We start from the raw sequence: 15,723 nt of genomic DNA, 5'->3' as shown, positions 1-15,723 counted from the left end.
TTTTTTTCCAAAGAAGGATTTGAAAAGAGCTTGTGGACTGCAAATAGGAGACCAGCTTGTGAATGATGGAAAAAAGATCCCATCCAGGCCCAGGAGCAATGGAGGCTCCTGCTGTGATGGGTGTTTTGAGCTTGCCCTGGGACTACCTGGCCATTTGGCACATCAGCTAATACCCCAAAGCCTTCCTTGTGCACCACAAAGTGCAAATGTCACTTAAAAGGCCTTACTTTGTAACCCAGATGTGGTGAAGCATCTTGTCCTTGACCTACTGTTGTAGACATCTTTTATAAAAAATCCTTTCCTCAGGATTTTTCCTCCTGAGAAGCTGGAGGCCTCAGGAACAAAATGTAAACATTGATTATCTGCTGCTGTGGAATGCAACAGGTTGATCTGTGATTGGCCCATGTTGGATGTTTGTAATTAATGGCCAGTCACAGTGAGCTGGCTCGGACAGAGAGTCTGAGACACAAACTTTTGTTATCATTCTTTCTTTTTCTGTTCTTAGCCAGCCTTCTGATGAAATCTTTTCTTCTATTCTTTTAGTATACTTTTAATGTAATATATATCATAAAATAACAAATCAAGCCTTCTGAAGCATAGAGTCAGATCCTCATCTCTTCCCTCATCCACAAACCCCTGTGAACACCATCACAACCTACCTTCAGCAGCCATGACAGGGATGAGGTTTTTCCTTTAGATCTGCAGGCCAAATAACAGCAGAGACCTGCAGTTTTCTTTCTGTCAGGATAAGGAAAGGGGTTCCATCCAAAACTTTGGGCTTTGGGGCTCAGGCATGTCCCACACAGCCCATGGAGGAGCTGAGAGGGAGAGCACAGCTCAGGGCTGGCAATCAGAGAGTCAGCCAGGCTGTCCCAGGCCACTGAACATCCCTATTGCTCACTCTCTCCATCCATAAAACAGGACTCTAACACTTGTCTCAGATGGGTGTGTGAGGATCTGTGGCTGCAGTAAACCTTGTGGCTCTTGGCTGGAATACACCATACCAACACTCACTGTTGTTACTAGGGAATAATTCCTTGCATATGACCCAAACAAACTGAAAAGGATTTTAGAAGGTGGCTCTGTGCCATAGGAATTACAGTGATGCTGGCTCCAGATAAGCAAATGGTTTGAACAAGTCTATCCTCCACTGAAGCCTGAAACACAGAAAAAGCCCATTTGATTGGTTTTTAATAGTGGGAAGAGCCACAATTTTTTTCTTCATATGCTTTTGGCTCTGGGAGCAGTGAAAAAGCATTAGAAGTACTCAAAACAATGGAAAAGCAAAGAGAACAACTAACATTAATCTGACCCTCAGTAGAACAGTGCAAAGGAAGGCTGCTTTCATCAGGTTTGTACTATGTTCATAGGAGAACTGGGAGCAATTCTAGAAATAAAATCCAAAATATGGGATCTGTTGCAGATTGCATTTGCTGAAATACCTGCAGGAGTCAGCAACTCCTCCTGCAGACTGGAGTTGGTGGAAACAACTCAAACTTTCCAACAAGTAAAACTTTCCTGGCCTTGACTCTGTTTAGGTCAAAATTTGGGGAATTACTGGAGTTCCCCCAGGCTAATAGCAAAAACCAAGGGATGTAAACCTCATATGAAACACAACTGCAAATAGGGTCATACTCTAACACAGATGTGCCTGACACTAGAAGAGAATCCAAACCCAGCAAAACCACTGAATCTTTCCATTCCCTTCACAATTCCTGGGTTTTTTTATTCAAGTCTCTCATGAGGCTAAAAGAGGAGAAATTCAAAATTAGGTCAGAGCTCTGAAGTGCCATTAGAGGCACAGCAACTGAGGTTGCTGCGGTTGTTACCAAAGTCCTGATCTGCCACCACTGCTCACTCTGGGAAGAGCTGGGCCCCTGTGCTGCAGCAGGGATTCAGTGCCCCAGGATGGCCGTGCTATAAGGTTTAATCAGGTTAGCTGGGTTTTCTCTCTTGATTTCACAGCCTCCATTCAGCCCACCAGATTATAAACTTTCAACATGTAATTGAAGCTGACTCAAGGAGCCAATTGTGTTACAGTGAGCTCTGAAAGGGGGAATGGCAAGGGCTAAAGTTTTCATTCAACGAATGCAATTTCTATGCACAGAAATCAATTCAATTGACATCAGTTGAGCTTTAATGCTGAATTAAAGAGCTGCCAGGTTTCCCCCATGGGGCTTTTACAGTCCGGGTTTTATGAATTCATTAAAATGCACACACAAACTTTTAGGGAAATAGCATTACACTGTAATAAGAGCTACAAATCGACCATATTCCTCCGAGAGAGAAGTCTAATTTGAGTTGCCTAGTTGGCAAAATTGTTTTCCTTCGCTTTGCATTTATTAACAGAGGGTGTCATATTTTCCCTTGTTTCCATTTTGGTTTCTAGCTGTTTGCTTAGTGGGCAAAGCATCATATTTAGAAATATCAAGGAGAGATGAAGTCTTTCAAAAGCAGGTGCCCACTTGGGAAGATGTAGTGCAGCTGAGGCAAACCCAAACCATGCTTCAGGACAACCAGGATGGCTGGACTGGAGGTCTGAGTGACTCAGTGGACGCTTCTAGATTGATGGTGTCTGCCAAAGTTGGAGCCCCTCAGTCTAGGATGGAGATCAGCAGGATGCCCACAAAGCCACCTGTGCTGAAGGAGAAACCAGCTTCAATGACAGCTGAAAATCAATCTCAGGAGAAGTGAGAGGCACAGACATTTTAGAAGAATGTCTGGAGTTTCAGTGACCAGGTGAAGTTCACTGAAATGGATCTCACAAAAAAGAAATAGCCTTGCAGCAGCCCACAGCTCCCATTTTCTCCGCATTAACTGCAGGCACAATTAAACACACAAATTTCACCTTCCTCTGATTTACTGGCAATGGCTGGGAAGCTGCAGGGGCAGCCACAGAAATCATGCTCATGGAAAAGTCCTTTGAACAGGTCAGCATCTCTGGGCAGCCGCTGTGTCTGTGTTGTTGCCCTTCTCCTGTGGCACACACTGCAGCACTGGCTGATAATGAGTGTTCACAGGGTTTCATTAAGTAGGCTCTCTAATTGGATTGATGACCCTGGTGATTGCAGGTCTTGACCTATCCATAAAACAAGTGGGACTTAGAAAGCACAATTTCCTCATCCTGCTGTTTTCCTAGCATGACTTGGCTCCAGCTTTTGATGGATGAGTGAGTCTCCAGGGCTAATTCAGCTCCTGCAGGGAAGGCACAGTTGATGTCATTTGGGATGGAGAAGTTTGCAATAGGGACACACATGCCCGTGGAAGAAGGCTCCAGAGACAAATCTGACAGGAAGCCAACCCTCTGTCAAGTGGTAATAGATAACAGCCACTGCCAGCTCTCATTTCCAGGCTAACTTAGTGATGTGGAATGACTCCACATGCTCCAAACAGATCTGATCTCCCACTCTGATGGGTCAGGAGTACCCAGAGACACAAGGGAAAGGGGCACAGGTTCACCAAGGACAGGACTCTGCTCTTGAGGTTGAAGATATCTCAGTGCTGGATGCACACACGGGACTCTGTCCAAGAGAAAAACCTGAAAAGCACCTCTATCCCTAGTGACAAATCATCCAGAGGAGCTGGGGCATCCTCTGCTCCATTCCTGAGATGCCAAAGTAGCCAACAGATCTCAGTGTTACAGCTGTGGGGTGTGCAGTGTACAAAGGAATTATTTGTGTCACCACTTCGGTGTTTTGCACAAATTAGCTTCTTGTCTGTGCATTCATGAAGGGTTGTGAAGAGGAACCTACAGAAAGATTAATTCAAAGGTTGTATCTTTGAATATCTGAAAAACTATCTTTGAATATCTGGAAAATACTTTTGAATTGCTGGAAAACGATTACTTTTAGAGAGCAGATACTTCCTTTTCTTCAAATCTGCGGGTTTTTTCCCCCAACAGGGATTTGCATAAGATCAGGAAAAGAAATTCATTGCAAATTTGCTGATGAGCCAGCTAACATATTAGAGGGGGAGGGAGAGGAGCTCTGTCCACTTCCTTCTTTTTCTTTTCACTGTATCATGCTGAGTCTTTCCAGATTAAAAAAAGGCTCTTTACACTTAGAGAACTCACAGGAGAAAAGGGGGAGCAAGAGGTAACTAGGCCAAGCACTCTCACAATGAACCCTGGTGATCTGCATGCCAAGAAGAAAATGTCCTTCACCCATATCCCCAAACACTGTGAACATCCATGCGGAAAGTTCCACCCAAGCTGTCTGGAGACCCATCAGCAGCAGGACTGGGACCCTTCTTTTTAACCTGTAAATTGACACAAATGGGCAAATTACAGACCCAGCAGGAGGGATTATGCCTGAGGCAGACAAGATGCGATTCATGAAGCAAAAGCACCAAGAGGGGGAAAGCTCAGTGCATCCACCCCTTGCCCAATCCCTTTTCCCAGGTCAAGAAGCAAAGCTCGTTGGAGATGGTTGTTGCCCCAGCAGGACACAAATGCTGCTGCTGGCCAAGTCCTGCAGGCATGGCAGGAGCCACGTGCTGAATCAGCTTTCCTGAGGCCACCTGGCTCCCATGCCCCGAGCTGCCAGCTCCAAATGGAAGGCTTTCTAGCCTGGAAAATCTTAGACACTTGTCAGTGTGATTGTATATGCAGAAAATGTCTGTGACAGATAGACTGCTAGATAGAGCTTAATAAGAATTGTTCTTAAAACCAAATGTTCCAAGAGCCTCGTCCAAAAGAGAAAAATCCTGTGAGTCTAAGAAAAATAAATCCCATTAAAAGAAATTTGGAAAAACCCCTAAAGACAGTTTGAAATAGGCAAACACTAATAGTGCAGGTTATTGCAAATCTCTATTTATTTTATCCCCCTCTCCTTCATCCTCCCGCACATCCCTCTCTAGACCTGCTTGTGTCTGCACTGGACCATGATAATTCATTCCCGGCAAGATTTTCTCTGGAAAGAGAAGGAACGAGCGGATTGGAAACTTCTGCCGCATCCCGGCTATTGAAAGAGCCGTGCAAACGGACGGCGGTTCCCGGCGAGCAGCACCAGGGTTTGCATTTTGCGGTTCCGGAGCGCGGCTCGGAGCCCTCCCCACGCCCTGCCCGCCGCGTCCCGGGGGCAGCGCCGGGGATGCTCCACTCGTGGGGCGCGAGTGACACCCTGTGGTCACTGTCCCCAGGGCTGGCAAGGAGCAGGGACTGGGAGCCGGATGGATCCAGCCCCCTGCCACGGCATTCCTGTGCCCTCGGGAAATAGAAAGTAGTGGTTCTTCCAGCCGGGAGGAGGAAGAGGTGCCACGGTTTGACCCAAAAGGAGAATGGCTCTCTGAGCCTCCCGGAGCTTCAGCCAAATCTGAGGCGTGGAGGGCAATCAGAGGTGTTCTGTGCCCTGTAAAGGACAGAAGTGCTGCTGTCCTGCCCTGTGTTTGCCTGGCACTGCAGAGCCCAGCAGGGTGTGAGCTGGGGTCACCCATGGCTCTGGATGCTGGACCCGGCAGTGCGAGGCAAGGATCATCTTAGAGCTCTTTTGCAACATAAATGATCCTGTGATTTTAATGATATCTTTGCCCATGAGATTGCCAATTGTCCTCAGAAAACTATGGAGAGTTGAATAGTTTGGGCAAAAGCTGGAGGATCACCTAAGCAAATATGAAGTGCAGCAGAGAATCACTCATCTTTAATCCCAGAGCTGTTCAGGCACACACAGTGAAAGCAGCATGATGGAGATGCAAGACCATAAATACAAAATGCTCACCAACAGCCAGACCTGGATGCATTCAAGGTTTAAGCAGAGGTTTGCTCAGCTCAGACCCAAGCCCCACCTATGCAAATGTTTCTTTTCATGGGAAACTGCATTTTTGGATTGCTAGAAATTTTAATTTTTTACATGGCATGAAGAAATGAAGACATCTTAATCCCAACACAAATACGGAATCACCCAATCCACCACGGGGTAATTGTGAGGGTGCAGAACATTCTGGTTTGCTGCTGAGAGAAAAGGGGAAAAGTATCTCTTACAGGAGGAAGAAAAACCCAACTCTGCAATCACATAGATGTGTATTACTTGTCTGGATCAAGTACTGTTTTGTTCAAAATGTCAAATTCTGCATGTCTGTGTTTCAGCAATCCAGATAGTAGTTAGCTTGAAAATCATCCTTCTGTCACTGAATTTCCAAATTACAGGGGGAAAAAACGGAGTGAAAGGAACTCTGTCTTTAGGTTTGGCAACTCCTTTCAATTCAGCAACAGACCAACAGTTTTCATGTGAATTCACTGCCCCCAGCACAATTAGGTGTTTATGATTTTAGGTTTTCCTGCAGTAGGAGGGAGAAATGATTAATCTCTTTATTAGGGGTGGATGGGAGGAGAGAGTTCAGTAAACATCCACATTTACTGAATCTCCAAACTTTGGGGGACCCGCCCCTCCTGACTCTTTCACAGCATTCCTCTCAATTGGATAATTTTACATCTTTACCTACCTGCTAATATCCTCTGCAAAAGAAGGTGGGGGGAAAGTCGATTGCAAATTTGTGTACATTTGCATACATTTGCATAAATTTCAGCACGTTTCCTCCTAGGCACATGCCCTCCTTCTAGGAATTGATTGTCCACCAAACTAACATGAAAGTGCTACTACCCTCCTGTATTCATCCATGAACAGAGGCAAGATGGGAGAGTCACAAATACATATGGTTAAACACTCCATTTTCACAGCTCAGTATCTCAGTGATGGAGCAGATCAGCCTAGAACACAGATTATGAAATAATTTTATATCTCTTTGCTCCTATCTGCCCCAAAACACATACCAAAGGCAAAGCCTTGCTGCAGGTTGTCCCACACAAGCACTCACAATTCTGCTTCTACAGAAATTTATGAGATGTTCACCAAACTACCACAATTCTACTCCTCCTTCCACGGGTGTGAAAACATGGGAAAAAAAGCTGCCAGGCTTGTAGACTCCAGCAACCACATATAAGCACCACCAGTCTAGAAATCCCAGAGGCTTTGGTTCTGCCAGGGATTTTCCAATACAACAGCCCAATTCAATCATTCTCCATCTTGAGAGAGATTATGATGAACCATTTCCATGGCTCAATCTGCAGTTCAGTGGTGTTCCTGGAGATTGGTGCATTCCCAGGAATCAGAAAACTTGGCCTTCCCTGGAAATCAAAATGCAACAAAAAAACCAGCCCACCCACACCACCATCTTCGAACCCTTCAGGTTGTGCAAATCATCTTCCCAATGTAAATAGCTTCAGTAATCAGGATTGTTGAATATACGCTACTAAGGAATGTGCAGTTCATTTTTTTTTTTCAGTGAGAACATATTAAATTATGCTTTTTGATATCTCTTTTTGAAATGTGGATTATCAAATTTTTATGTGCTTGGATATGTGTGCCGACTCTGTCCATACATAGCAAATGCACTTAAAACACTAACATTTCCTCATAATAGCTTGATTGATGAGATTTTGCTTTAAAAAGAGGAGGAGAGGGAAATCAGATAAAAGAAGCTGGCTTGGGGTATTTTGATAGGAATATTTGTAAATTATTATTCACCCAACTATCAAGTGATCCAGGAAAAAATTGTGCCCCTTCTGAGTAATCAAGGAATAAAATTGGTTGCTGTGGACCCTCACCTGCTGCAAAGTGCAGTAATTGCTGCTGCTTGAATGAAACCACTGCTTTACAGCAGGTGACCTTTCTTCCCCAAAATGCAGAAATACAGGAAAAGCACTCTGCTTTGTGTCAGGTGGTGTGATCACCCCTCCAGCAGCTCTGTCCCTGAGAGCACCAGGTGTCAGGCTGAGCCTACACTGAGTAATGAGCAGAGGAGATGGGACATCCACACAGGATGTTATTCTTCACAGAGAATCACTGCCCTTAGATAAAAAAACATACCACATCTGTCAGGTTTCCCTCTATTTGTAGGAAGGACCAAATATGAGGGTTCAGCCTTAGATATGAGAGGTCTCCTGTCTTGGAGTCACTCTAGCTGCCAAACAGATGGTGCATTTTGAAGGAACTGAAGCTCCAATAATTCCCCTCATGCTACAGCCTCAAATCCATCATCCTTTAGCTTTTAACAGCCAGAGGGAGACAGGCATAACTGTGCTTCAGAATAGGGGCTGGAACATTAGTCAAGCCAACCCAAATATAAATCCAGCACCATCAGGTCTTTCCCTGCAGTTATGTACTGTCTCCCATGTGATTTTAGGCAACATTTTCCAATCTACTTTCTGATAACACCATCGTCAAGTAGCACTCAGGACATTATCCCAGTATTAACACACACACAAAACCCCTCTTCCTGCAATCAAGTATTTCCTTCCACCAAGAGAGCTACCAGGTTGTGGGCACATCTGTTGGCTTGTTTATACTTTAATGTCATCCAAATAATAAGAGCAGGAGAAAAGAAAACAAAACACAGAAAACCCTCTAGTGGGGCTGGTGCTGCTGTGTGTACCTATGGTAACTACTGTGAGCATTAAGATGAAGCACTTCAAGCATGAATAATAATAAAAAAAAATCTAGAAGATAGATTAAAGCGCCACAGCACTTTGTAATAGTATTTGTAATGCAGATAAAGCATTTGTACTCTAATTTCCAGCATCACCAACAAAATAAGTAAGTGTGCTTGGATTGCATTTTTCTTTCAAAAATGGTTCAAAAATTATTCATGTTGAAGGAAAACAACTTAAACTGGATTTGGAAACACAATGCAAGCGGGAAAGTTGCTCACTGTTATCAGCATGACAAGAGCAACCTGTTCCTTTGATAAATGGTGCTTGTAGGAAGACACAAAGCTCATCTGCTTTGTGTTTTAAGTTTAATTAAGTAGCGAATTAATGTTTGCAAAATGCTTTGAGATCCTTCATCAGACAGAGTGCGTACAAGTGCAAAGTGCTTTCAGCATGAAACACACTTCCAGGGGTTGTACTAACCTATTTGTGTCTTTGTGACAGCCTGATCTGCAGCCTGAAGTGGTCAGAGATAAGACCCCTGCTGACTTCAAGGTGTATCAGATCAAGCCTGCAGGACAGGAGTCTTGATTTAGTAGGCAAGTCCCCCAGAAGAGAGCTGGAATACTTCCACACTGAGAGTCAGGCACGTATTTAAGTAGCTTGCTTTAGAGAGTATATTTTTATATGCGTGCCATTCACTGAGACACAGAGCTCAGGGCCAGAAAAGGCCATTAGCACAGCTTGGACGACCTCCTGTTTATTTCAGGCCATTATATTTTACCCAATGTCCCTTTGTAAGTGTAACAACCTGTGTCTGCTGAAACAGATCTTCCAGAAAGTGCTTCCAGGCTTGCTTTAAGGCCAGGTGGATATAAGGAATCTACCACTTTCTTTGGACTAGTGCCTAATCAACTTCACTGCTTAAAATGCGAACCTTATTTCCTTATGTCTCCTTTGAATTTATCTGGCTTCAACTCCTGGCCATTAGTTCTCAGTACTACTTTGCTGCCCTGGACAGAAGAGCCCTTTAGCAGACAGAAATTTGCTTCAGAAACATTTGCTAAGGTAGCATTGTAAGGGCTACCTTAATGCTCGAGAGTGAAAGGTCACTGCTCGGGATAAGAAAGGAATTGAAAGAATTAATGCTGGTCTATAGGGTGGATGCAGAGATGCCTGTGCTCCAAAGACACCATAGCCTAAAAAGGTAAAAACAGTAAAATGAGGGAAAAGTAAGGAATGTGACTGCCATTGGAAAAGCATCTTCTTAGCTCTGTTTTACTGCCAGTCATTTGCATTGAGAAGGCTGTAGGTGTTACCAAAAATCAGTAAAAAAAAACCAAACTCCTTCACAGCCTCCTTAACAGAGGTATACAACAACCTCCTTTTCTGGACAGTTACAGCCTGTGCCTTGGCAACACTTGGTTCCAGAAGGAGCAGCAGAACAAGGACTGATTCACTGATGCAAATCTGGAACCCAGCAGGGCTGAAACCCCACCATATTTCCGTGACAGCATGAAAGTTCTGGGAGATGTGGGTAACTCTGAGTCCAGCATCACAATATTGCTTGTGCTACAGGAACAGTACTCAGAGCACACAGGAGCTGCATTTGGCCCATCACTCAGGCAGGCAGATGAAGCACTGTGATGGGGACCTGCTGGAAGGTAGAAGCTGGATACCAGCTCAAACCTTGAAACCAAACACATTTGGAAAGCCATATGCTGCCAGCCCAGGCAGTGAGGAGAAACCGTCTGCTTGCTCAGAGCCCCGTGACCTCCCACGCATGGCAATGGAGATGGAGCTGGATGGGGCCCTGGAAAGTACCTCTTCTTCCTCACTTTGTTATTACCTTTAGGCTCTCCTCATAAAACCTCCAGCATGTGCAGGCAAGGAATTTGTGAATAGACAGGGGCCACTCACCCCTGCATAAACATCCAGTGTTTCCAAGCCTGGACACCTGCCTGCTCCACGAGATCCCTGGCAGCACTTTTGAACTGCAGCAAGTGAATATCATCAGCAGCACCTCCCAGCCCCTGCACTAGAGCTTCCTTTGCTTTCCTGTTGGCTTGGCAACAGCTGCTGTTGCTGTTTGAGGTGGCAGGAGGTCAAAGAAGTGCTTATTGCTACAGAGCTCTTCAGGAAAGCCTTGTAGCCTCCTTGGCAGGGTTTAACAGAGGCCAGGCGCTCTCTGGAGCAGTGGCCAGTGATGCTCTCAGGCAGGGCTCCTTCCTGCTCTAGCAGTGTCCCTGTTTCCTCCACACAAGGCTGGGGCAGGGCAGAGCCCAGGGCTGGGATGAGGAGCAGCAAAGGAGCAGCCCCTGGACACAGAGGGTTCTGACATATTGCCTGTAAGGAACAGGGCAATGATGTGCAGCTCTGCCCCATCCTCACCTGGGAACTCTGAGGGTGAAACAGGTCTGCAGGCATTTCCTGAAGCAGACACTCCTGGCTTTTTCATATTCAGTGGGGCAGGTGATAGGACACCCATCCAAAATGCCACTTGCCTCCCTCTCTCAGTGCATCAGCCAAGACAGACATCTGGAAGGAAAACTTAGGTCTGTGTTCAGATTTCACCAACAGCTCTGTGCAATGCAGCATGTAATGCAATTACCACCCACCCTTAATGTGTTTTAATTTAGCAGGCTGTGTGAAATCCAGGTCTAGGCCCCAATTTTAGTACAGTTTGTGTTTCTCTTCAGTGACAAGCACATGTGGATGCAAGAGCTGCCACTGAACATCGCCTTTCTGTTCGTGATGGCTGGGGAAGTTGAAGCTGTGGTTTCATCCTGAGCTTAAAGCCTTGAACTTGCAAAACCACATTAGGTTCAAGTGACACAAATGCTTTGGAAAGAGAGGAAGAGTTTTTTCCTGGCTGATTTTTTGTTATACCCTTACTCTTCTGCTTCCATCTGATTACAGCCAGGATATCGCCAAATTTTCCAGACCACTATTTTTAATTCTCTCTCTCCTGCAACTCTCTGACTCCCTTGACCTGATGCCATAATGGGCTTGCAGGGAAAAGCAATTGTGGGAACTCTGGGCCTTTCTGCTTTGTGAAGGACAGGACTATCTGTGGGCTGCCATTCATCCCATCAGGCAGAGCCCAGGGAAAGCACAATTTGCTGCGAGCTGATAGCAGCACGCTGACACTCAGCAGGATGGGAACGTGCTCCAGCCTGACAGGGAACAGCCACACATCACATTACAGGGAAAAGGGGACAGGGAAAGAGGTAGAGAAAGGGAGAAAAAGAAAAGAAAAAAAAAAGGAATTGTTAGCTATTCAGAAAATGCCCTGTAATTTGGGTGTCAGTACTAAAATGTTAGGTCAGATGTTTTGATTGAATGTCAGTAGGAATTGTATGCTGGAGAGTCATGCTTCCCATTTTACTGACAGAGCAAACTAATGGGAGAATATTCCAAAGTGACTGATTTTTGTGCCAAGAATCTTTTACTGATATCTCAAAGTAGCACAGGAAATGCCACTGCATGAATAAACACATTTTTCTCAAGTTATTTAAATATATATATATATATTTTTAAAAATTAAAGTACACTCAAATTCAGCTGGAAATACAGCTGAGTTGGTGCAGCCCACCAGCCAGAGCTGCCAAGTCCATAAAATATGCAAGTGGGGTTTTATTCTTTTTCTTTTATTTTTTTTTTAACTCTCTCAGTGAGATCAACTTGATGATCTTCCCTCTACAGCCCATGTCTCCTTGGAAGAACAGTGTTGTTAATTTGCTCTCTCACATGACTGGATGTAATACACTTCTATAACCTTTTAACATTTTGCTGCTTGCGTGGCATACCTGTGTCTTACTTATTGTTCATCAAATTATGCAGGGAACTCAGAGCCCTGCTTAGATGTCTTAAATACATCTGCATCAAAAATATGATTCTGTAATCCAGGCAGCACAAAATCATTATCACAGCCTCATCTGCATGTTAGGATTCATTCTGCCGGCCTGAGAATGCAGCACTGAAATAGCCAAGCATAAAAGAGATGGAGAATTTTCCTCAGGTGGTGCCTCATAAATCATCAGTTTCCTATATACAGATTTTTTTTTTCCTCTGGATTTCCATCTATTTATTTATTTATCGCTTTCCAGAATACAGAGTAATTAATATTATGTTCTCTGCAGACAGGAGAAAAAAAAAAATAAAGGAAAAAAGAAGCTGTGTTGCCTGAGCGCATTTACCAAGTCTCTCCATTTGAGCTTACGGGGAAAGCAAGTTGTAGAGCAGGAAGAGAATGGTTTAGATTTTGGCCAAGAAGTTTTGAGTTCTGGACATGGCTCCTACCTCTGCTCCATATGCCCTGGGCAACGTTGAGCAAATCCATCAAACCATCAGGACAGTCAAATGTCTCTGATTTTCAGTGGGACAAGCTCCTCAGTTTGGGCACTGGCTCCGAAATGCAGATGGCTGGTTTAGAAGTCCTTATCTTTTATCTCTCTGTGCTTTCCCCTCTAACCCTGGGACTGTGTAAGTGTGCTCTGGGCTTTGTGTTTCATAAAAGCAGGAGACATGGCATCCTCAAGTGTTTCATAGCTGGAAACGAAAACAAGTATTTCCCCAACCTGCTGGTGTTTTCCAGTGTCTCTGCTTGTGGGTGTCCAATGTGAGGAAAGTTAAGGTGACCTGATTTAGGGACAGTAGATTTTCAGCACTTTTGGTAAAGCTGAATGCCAAAAAAATTTCAGCTGGTGATTGAAATTGTAAGCCAAAGCTTTTTACTTGCAAATCTCCTGCTCAATTCTGGCTCAGGCAAGCAGGCACTGGGAGTTGTTCCTGTCTGACAGTTGCATCAGTGGCATCTGGAAAATGAGCTGCTAAGTTTCAGCTTAATTTCTAGTGAATACATTACTAAAAACCCATTCAGTGCATACATCCTGGTACCTACCAACCACAATTGCCTATGAATCATCAGGGATGCGTTTGTACAAACGATGCTACCACAAACAAATGGTGGTGATTGCATCATTCTTGCCTCAGCACAGAAATGAGACACTAAATTATAAAACCCATTTTGTTTCTTGAGGCCAAGAGGACAGAAGGAGAGGAAACAGGCCCAGATTTTGGGATCCAGGGCTAGATAGGTTTATCAAGCCTATGAGCCTCTCCTGAAATATTGCTGAGAAATGCTTTGTGGACTGACAGAGGCAATGGCCTCAAGGGAAGGCAAGGAGAGCAAATTAATTATAATGTTGAAGTTAAACTGGAACAAAAGCAAGTGGAGGCAGAGCCAACTGTGAGTCCAAGGAACCTCTCTAAAGCAGGAATTTTCCAGCAATTAATAGGGACTGTACCCTGATAAAGGTTACCTTGTCACTGTTAACACAGTGTGATTTTCCCCGTATACCCATATCTATATCATTTGTCAGGAATGAACTTTAATAAGATTATGCTGTCAGAACTCATCATCAGTGACCACACACATGGTACAGTAGATGCAGGGCAAAGATCTGCTTTGATTTTCTCCTCTGAGGTGCCAAACTAGTTTCAAATATGCATTAGAGCCACTGGCACCCAGACAAGTCACGCAACACCAGGGCAGGACTCCCCTCAGGAGCCCTCACTCAGAGCACCAAGGAGAGGTGCAAAGGCAGGCTGGTAGGAGGTGAGATGCACAGATTCTGGTCCCAGCCCTGCTAACAGCTATTGATCACTGTCAGGCTGGCTGGGTCACGATTTTTCCAATAGTGCAGTTTCATGTGTGAAAATGCCCACACAAATGGATCCTCAGCTCGGCCAAAAATTGCAGTGGTGGAGCATAATGAGACGGGGGATCCCTATCAAGCCTACACCTGCACTGGGTGTGCAACCTAGCTAAAAAATTACACCTCTACATTTGGAGTCATAAATGATCATGTGAAAGGATGAATCTTGTACCTTTAATCCTCCTGAGTCTTCACATCCTTTTCCATCTCCCTCTCCCTACACATTTTTAGAAATGGACAAGATTCTTAGCTACTTCACCAGATTACCTTTGAAAATGAATTAATGCTTGTAAAGAGCTCTGTGATTCTTGGATGGAAGGTGCCATAGGCACAGAGATTATAATTAAACTGCTAAACAGTGCAGCTGGATTTACTCAGAGTGCTGCCAACAACTGTGTGCTATGCTTTCAGGCAGAGCAAAACACACTTCCAACCAAAGGGACAGACATGACCCACATTTGTGCCCTCAAGGGCTGTTTGGAAAAAGAGCAACCAGCAAACTTCATCAAGTTTAGAAGGCTGTTTTATGAAACAAGAAACTCCTTAGTCGTTCTTGGAGGCCATGAGCACACTGAAAGCCACCTCCCATGACCCATCACAACAATATTGGGTGGAGGTGAATATTGTTGTTTTTTTATTCAGCACAGGAGACTGAACTGAATCCTCACTCTGCTCTGTGATGGAAGAACTCAGTGAGGCCATTTTAGTTTGTATGAGACTGGGTAGGCTGGCTCTGTTCCACCTTCCAGTCATGATTTTTCATGAGGTCTCCTCCAGCAGGCTGGGTGAGAGGTGCCACTTGCAAGCCTCCAGAATTGCATCCTGAGTCTCAGCCATCCAGAGTAATTTCGGCTGCTGTGGAAAGGTGCAGTCACAAATGTTTGCAGCCCTGATCTACCACCCCAAACAATAACATGAGGATGTATGAGGTCAAGTGGCCACCAAAGGATTAAGCAAATAATCTTCCTGACATTCTTTCCACAGTCAGTTACCCATGATGTTGAGCACATTATTATGATCTGAATTAATGTTTGGATCTGTGGAGAGGTAAAGCCTGAAAATACCTTTAGTGTGACCACTTTAACTCAAGGGAAGTTCATTACAGCCCAGCCTGCAATAGCCCAAGGTGAAGAGAGTAATATAAACAGCCACAGTGATGCTCATGGCATTGGCATGACAAGCCTGCTCTGATGCTCACTCCTTCTCCTCTACTCTAACCATACTCCTAAGAAGTGTTCCCAGGTTTCCCTCCAGGCATTCTAAGTTCCTACAGGGAGGAAAGGACCATGGTTGGGTTCTCAGCACTTACTGCCACTGAGGCTTTGGATGAGTCAGGGATACAGATACAATAGGAGCCTCCAAAGCATTCATGCATTGCAGTGGTAATATAGGGTGGAGGAAGTGATAATATCTGTCAGACTCGTGTTTATTAACCATTTTATAATCACAATACATGCAATTACAGTTTGACAAGACATTGCCAATGTGAACAACATCTGGAAGTGTACTGGGGTCTTCAGAATGAGTACAGTTTTATTTGCATTATTTGCTTCTGCTGAGAGTGGCAGTAAACCGTAGTTA

The sequence above is a fragment of the Zonotrichia albicollis genome, chromosome 12 (assembly GCF_047830755.1).
Source record: "Zonotrichia albicollis isolate bZonAlb1 chromosome 12, bZonAlb1.hap1, whole genome shotgun sequence".
In the NCBI taxonomy this organism is placed as follows: domain Eukaryota; kingdom Metazoa; phylum Chordata; class Aves; order Passeriformes; family Passerellidae; genus Zonotrichia; species Zonotrichia albicollis.
This window is presented reverse-complemented; position numbering follows the sequence as displayed.